The sequence below is a fragment of the Petromyzon marinus genome, unplaced genomic scaffold (assembly GCF_048934315.1).
Source record: "Petromyzon marinus isolate PM22_M1 ecotype Great Lakes invasive population unplaced genomic scaffold, UKy_Petmar_22M1.pri1.0 PM_G_Scaffold_11, whole genome shotgun sequence".
NCBI lineage: Eukaryota > Metazoa > Chordata > Hyperoartia > Petromyzontiformes > Petromyzontidae > Petromyzon > Petromyzon marinus.
In genome coordinates this window covers 1,030,388-1,037,736 of record NW_027422662.1, presented here as the reverse complement: position 1 = coordinate 1,037,736, position 7,349 = coordinate 1,030,388, and the positions used below count along the sequence as shown (strand labels likewise).

Sequence of the window (7,349 nt, the reverse complement as noted above, 5' to 3'; positions counted from 1 at the left end):
CTGGTTCCTCCGGTTTCCCCCCCTCCAGATTTAGAATTAACATCACGCATTTAAAATATTTAACTGCAATACATTTCCACACGATGAAGTCACTTTGTGTTGAGCTTTAATTTGTGATGGGCAGGTCGCTTGTGAAAAAAACGCTATATAGCTCAGTGGGCCTTACCTTGTACAATAAAATAGAAAAACTAGTTTATAGTTTAAGAAGAGAGATGAGTTGGATCTGTCACGTGGGTTATTTAAATAAAAAAGGTTATTCGTTTCATCAGGTCATGTGCACAGATTACAATAACATTTGGAGGGGAAAAAAAACATGCTGGCCGTTATGTGACTTCACCGAAAAAGCCAAAGAGTACGTTATGGTCAAGTTTTATGAATTTTTTTTTTTTAGGATATTTGCTCTTAATGTGCTTACTTTCCCCTAGCACATTCACTGCATTGTCTTGGTGAATGCGAGGCATCGCGTGGTCATAACCCACCGGGGTATTTTCCCCTTACGCGTCAAGAGATTGACATTCTCAATGGAAATCATTTCAGGTATTCACTGAAAGTGTCAGAGCTGAATGTTCAGGATAAAACTGAACATTCGTGCTAAAGATTGGTGCCATATTGTACGATAATTGTGCAAAATGCAACCAAAACACAATTAGCACGGTTAGCTACGCACCGCTACAGTCTACATTATAGACTGTCAGTACACTCACTCAGCTTAATAACCATTGCTAGAGTCAACATTATAGACTGTCAGAACACTCAACATACTTAATAACCATTACTACAGTCTACATTATAGACTGCCAGTACACTCACCATACTTAATAACCATTACTACAGTCTACATTATAGACTGTCAGTACACTCATTCAGCTTAATAGCCATTACTACAGTATACATTATAGACTGTCAGTACACTCACCATACTTAATAACCAGGCTACAGTCTACATTATAGACTGTCAGTACACTCACCATACTTAATAACCATTGCTACAGTCAACATTATAGACTGTCAGTACACTCACCATACTTAATAACCATTACTACAGTCTACATTATAGACTGTCAGTACACTCACTCAGCTTAATAACCATTACTACAGTCTACATTATAGACTGTCAGTACACTCACCATACTTAATAACCATTACTACAGTCTACATTATAGACTGTCAGTACACTCACCATACTTAATAATCATTACTACAGTCTACATTATTATTCACAAATTAAATCGTTTGTATTTTGTCAATGGCCATAGCCTCAGCACTGTCCCATAGACCCAACACTGCCCATAAATTCAACAGTGCATATTTAAACTATCTGCGAATCACGGGCTGGACATTTCAGGCCACTTTTTACCTCAAGTTTTCCCTCACGAGAGGCGATCTCGCACCCCTGGGGGGTCGTCATCGTCGATAATTTCTGCTCCGAAATAAATAAAAAATTCAAATCCGCACCTCACGACTCTCAAAATGGCGCCTGGCCGACGAGGAGTCTCAAAAATTTGGCGGGAAAAAAAATCCCGCGTCACGTGGCTAGGGAGGAACCAAATCTGATTGGCTCCAAGCCGCCGCTTGGACCAATCAGAGAGCTCCAAGCGCCTCGCCTCACAGCAGCTCCGCTCCTGCACTGATAGATCACTGCAGGTCTCTCGTCTATAGTTGAATAGTGTAATAGTGTGTGTATGTGTGTATGTAGCTGTGTGTATATGTGTGTATCTCTGTGTATGTGTGTCTCCGTGTGTATGTGTGTATGTGTATCTGTGTGTGTATGTGTGTGTATCAACCACGTTATGTATGCTGATGATTTGGTAATAGCTGCTCAGTCAGAGGAGGAGTTGGAGACGCTGCTGCTGAGACTGGAGCGTGCCACTAAGAGGTGGGGCCTTACCATCAGCCCCACCAAAACTAAGCACCTGCCTGGGTATTTTGTACCATCGGACACTCCACCCCCACAACTCCCAATCGGTGATGGGGCAGTTGTGGAGAGAGTGGAGAGTTTCCCATACCTGGGCAGTGTGCTTATGACTGGCTCCAGTTTAACAGCAGAGGTCTCACTCCGAATCAGTCGAGCGGCATTAACTTTTCATCGGTTGTGTAACGCTGTGTGGAAGCTACCTGGTCTGTCGCTCCGCACTAAGCTTCAGGTCTTCTCGGCCACGGTCATTCCCTCCCTTCTCTACACTTGCGAAACGTGGACCCCCCTAATGGAACATCTTCGCCGGTTAGAAACATTTAGGCTGGCCTGCCTACGATCCATCCTGGGTTTAACCAGACTGGATTGTGTGAGCTCACAAATCCTTGAAAGATCTGGGCAGGGTCCCATCGGTGAGCTCCTCCGGCAGGCAAGGCTGCGATGGCTGGGTCATGTAGCCCGCATGCCCAGCCACCGCATGCCGAAACAGCTTTTGTTTGGCCGGATTGAGGGGGCTAAGCGGGCGCGGCACGGGCTAGAGAAGAGATGGAGTGATGTGGTACAGGAGGACGTGGAGCTGAGTGGACTTGCCGATGACTGGTACCAGCGGTGTCAAGATCGGCCTCTGTGGAGGAGGCTCGTGAAGGATGCTACTGGGCAGTTGGAGGCAGTCGCCCTCCAACAACAACGGAGGGCGGAGGAGCGACGCTCACAACAGCGAGCGGAGCGCCGGGTGGCTAAAGCACAGCAGGTTGGCACAGTAGGGGGCACAGGTGGTGCATCAGCCAGTCATCTCAGTCAGTCGACCCGTGGCACCTGGGTCTGCCCCGTGACCTCCTGCCAGCGGGCGTTCGACACTTCACGTGGCCTCAGGGTGCACATAGCCTGGCACAAGCGTCGTGGTGACGTCACCGCCACTTAGTGGCGAATGGCGGTTGTTGTTGTATCTGTGAGTATTTGTGTGTATGTATCTGTATGTACGTGTGTATGTGTGTATGTATGTGTATCTGTGTGTATGTGTATATCTGTGTGTATGTATCTGTGTGTACGTCTCTGTGCGTGTATCCGTGTGTCTCTTTGATCTTTGTGTCTGTGTGGGTGCACATAGCCTGGCACAAGCGTCGTGGTGACGTCACCGCCACTTAGTGGCGAATGGCGGTTGTTGTTTGTGTGTGTCTCTGTGTGTGTGTCTCTGTGTGTCTCCGTGTGTGTACGTGTGTGTGGTGTGTGTCTCTGTGTGTGGTGTGTGTCTCTGTGTGTTTCTGTGTGTGTATCTCTGTTTGATGTGTGTGTCTCTGTGTGTGTCTCTGTGTGTGTGATGTGTCTTTGTGTGTGTCTGTATGTGTGTGTCTCTGTGTGTAATGTGTGTCTTTGTGTGTCTCTGTGTGTGTGTCTCTGTGTGTGTCTCTGTGTGTCTCTGTGTGTGTCTCTGTGTGTGTTGTATTGCCTCGTTACGCGGTAAATGCTGCGGCACAACAGGAGGGAACTGCAGGGATGAGGCTCTCCAGTCTTGGTGCTGTGAATTAAAACAGCGCCAGGGTGGAGCGTCGCGTCCCTACAGCTCGTAGCTGTGACGAAGCCAGAGTGATCAGCGGACAGCCACCATGGTTGCCAGGTAAGGGGAGACTTCACCCGGAACTCTCCTCCACACGTGTTCCCCATGAACATTGTCGCAATAAACGTACGATCAGGAATCTTTAAAATATCCGACCTTTGTTGTTCCGCAAGAATATTAACGCTCAAACTCGTATCGAACTCTTCATTAATTCACTTGGTCAAACAGTTCAGGTACTCGGCAAAGCATTTCACCACCCGGTATGCAACAGTTAAACAATCTACTCCAAATGAACACCGAAATGTCAAATCATCATCCACCATTGACTTCCACATCGATGGAAGCCATTTGCCATGACGTCCAAGCCATTAAACACCGGAACAACGAACGTGCCATTCAAGTACATCTTGAAACCCATTATCTGAAGTAGTTTGTATTAAACAATAACTAAATAATAGAAACACGTTTACAAAATTAAGCGAAGTTATAGTCACGGACTTTTTCCAACTTTAGCTCAACAGGACCACAAAAGCTCGGATATGCGGTGCATAATAAATGAATCAATCTGATTGAAATCATCAACTGGCTAAACACTTTCCGATTTCAACATCACCTTATAAAAGAATAACATTTTAAATATAAGCGCACAACTGTATCTATCTGTGATGAGCGCTGCACTTTCCGTTGTTTTAATGCAGGGGGCGCTGCAAACTTACGCACCCCCTGCATGGACGACGGAGGCGCAGGGACAGACGTTCGATTACGTTGGAATCGATCTGCAGACGGCGGTCTTCTCACACGGCCAGCAGCTCCGTGTCGCCTTATCTCGATCCCGCAATCCCAAACAGGTGAAAGTCCGCATCGAACCGAACCCCCGGCAAGGCCATCTACTTAATGTTGAGAGAAAATCCACTTGAAATGACCTTTTCAATGAAGTCTTCCAGATGTAAATTGATACAAGCTTTTAATGAAGAAATAAAATTATCTAATTCAAAACACAACACAATTCAAAGATGTTTCATTTTAAAACTTCAAAACGGAGCATGGGGTACTTGCGTGAATGCGTCCTTCGTGTGCAAATGTTGTGACTTTCCTGGCCTGAAGGCCGTCAATGTGTTGGCCCATTAATTGGTGCACAGCGTCTCAACAACAGCAGTGGGGTTTGCTTCAACCGATAGGTAACGAACATCCAGACGTCAATCAGCAAGGAGCATTTCTAGTCCCAGTTAGACAAAATTTACGTCAACACGTAAGACAAAACTATAATTCGTGTTGTAGAGAATGTACCTCCTCGTATACGTGTAACTTTCAAGTGGTATGCCTTGTAACTGATGAATGATCCGAGCGTGCTCCCTATTTCAAAGACAATGAGTTGCTCCAGATGCTTCGTGGAACACAAAAACACCGTTTGACCTGTATCACAAGAACAACGGGTCTCACCTGAGTTCTCTGTACAGGTTACTTTCAAACACACACACACACACTTTGTCCTAACATCACTTATTCAATGTTTGACCCTTACAGATCAAATGTTACAAGAATGCACAAAACCAGACAAGTATACATTCTAAATTATTGACAGGCATATTAACAAAATTGGATTACTGCAGTGAAATATACTGCATCACGTTACATTGTATTAACAAGAAGCTTTTAAAAAAAGTTGCACATTCTGCTTCACAGTGTATGTAAAACATACTATTGTGTCATTCAAAACGAGTAGGCCATTGCATGCTGGCGTCTGAGTGAAAATGTAGCAAATTCTAAACATTACCTACAAACCGAGGTGCGCTGAGTGCCTTTGCTCCATCAGACCAATTCTGCAGAGGAAGCGTCAGCTGCAGACAGAAAAAAATAATATCCACACCATCTACACGTCAGGCACAGAGGAATGCACACGTGACTTACACGTCTATACTTATTAATATATTCATGATGTAATGAAAAAATTTGATGAACATGCAAATGCCTTCCCGCACCGAGTGCACCTGAAGGGTTTCTCTCCACGGGCTGTTATGGCACACAATGAGAGGGAAAATGTCATTAATATGCCTGGAAGCCTTCATATTATCAAGATGAATGTTAACTCAAAACTCTAAGCACACAATTTCGGCTGTCTCACTACAAAAGGAATATTTCTGAAAGCTAAATTCAGCTGACATAGCAAAGGGTGTTGAAAACAATACCATTTGTGTTATGCAGAAATACAGAAATTAATGTTCAATCGCAACTTAGAGGTGTGAATCCAGGCTCAGATGTCCTTGAATGCTGGGATGAACAGTTCCGACTTCAGCTGAATGTGTGTGCTGTGTTCACCTCCTGTTTCCATTCTTACAAAGAGTTCCAGAGGAAAACAAAAATAAACTATTTTTTATATAACTTCCGTGTTCAATAGAGTTAATAGACTTTACTTCAAACACAAACTTGACACTGTCACACACTGGCAGTGGCGTGTCTAGAATCATGCTGGCCACCTTCATCTGCTCGGCATCAATGCTTTCTCACTCCACCAAGTAATTAATCGAGGATCAGTGAACATATCCGAGGCTAACTGGAGTTTGCGTGTCTCTCTCCGTGGTGAGATGTTAACTACCTCACCTGGTATACAGGAAGTCGTGGGTTCGATCCCGACGCCTGCTGTATATTTGGAGTTTGCGCGTCTCTCCGCTGAGTGTCTTTGACCGATAGACATTGACACACGTATTCTTGTTTCTTTCGGTAAAGTTATGTAGATAGAAAATAACAATAACAGATAATACAATTACATTAAATAAAGACCACTTGTGTTGCGATCAAAACGACGTGAGTTTTTTTGCTTTATTTACAATTATTTGTTAATTTTTATTGTTATTTTGATTTAATTTTCTATCTACGTGACTTTACCGAAAGAACCAAGAATATTAATTCCTGCAGTCACCAAAGTTTTAAGTCAAAACATTCACACACGTTGACAAAGCCTCACCTTGTGTTGTTGTGGGCAGGTCGCTTCTGATAACAAGAGCGGTATAGCAGCTCAAGCGGGCTTGGCCTGGTGAAAAAAATAAAAACTGCGTGAATATTTACAATAAAACAAAGTTACAAAGTAGCGAGCCGGGTGAAGACAAATTAAACTTAAGCGAGATAATTAAAGTGAATGCAATCAGGCGAGGGCAGGAGGCAAGGCCCCGCGTGGCTAGGCCCCGCATTGTAAAGTTCCAACCTGGACATCGATTCCCATGCTCGCTGCTACTCAACTGACATCCCTACGAGAGAGAGGCTCTACCTTGGTAAACAACAACAACCACCACCACCACAACGACCAACACCACAACGATGAGAATTTCTCACCTCGGATTTCAGTGCAAGCGCGCACACGGCAGCTTCCTGTCACCTCGCGACAGCAGGAAGCAGTATGACGTCACTTCCCTCCCACGAACGGCTCTCTAACTGAATAAATTATGTTAATGAAGCCGGCCCATATGTCGAGGGAATGGGGCGTGGGCGCTGAACCCGTCGCAATAAACTCGCGACGGCTTTAACGGAAACATTATGTTAATGAGCTACCAGTCACTGGGCGTAGCTTTGCCCAAATAAGGATTGTACCGGAACAGATATAGGCAGTGACCCCAGCGGAGGTGACGTCACGCTCAAGAGCGCGGAGGATGGGTGAATACCTTGGCGACATGACGTCACTACCGAGGTACACCTCCCCCTGGCGTTTCACGCCGATGAGGTAATGTAGAGTGGTGACGTCACAGAGTTGGAGTTTAAGTTGATTTAGATTCATTTTCCATTGCTCCCTCCCTTGGGTGCGTGAGCTCAGGAACAACAACGTGGACATTATTGTGTATGCACTGTGTGTGTACACTGTGTGTCATTGTGTCACTGTGTGTGTCACTGTGC

At 45.0% G+C, this 7,349-nt stretch overlaps 1 long non-coding RNA gene across 1 annotated transcript; it reads right to left on the bottom strand.

Moving 5' to 3' along the window:
• Positions 1-3,657: 3,657 nt before the first annotated feature.
• LOC142908990 (uncharacterized) lies at positions 3,658-5,759 on the bottom strand. Its single transcript, XR_012932050.1, has 2 exons — positions 5,242-5,759; positions 3,658-4,880 (listed from the first exon to the last, which is right to left on the bottom strand). It is a non-coding gene; the product is annotated as an uncharacterized LOC142908990 (long non-coding RNA).
• Positions 5,760-7,349: the final 1,590 nt, after the last annotated feature.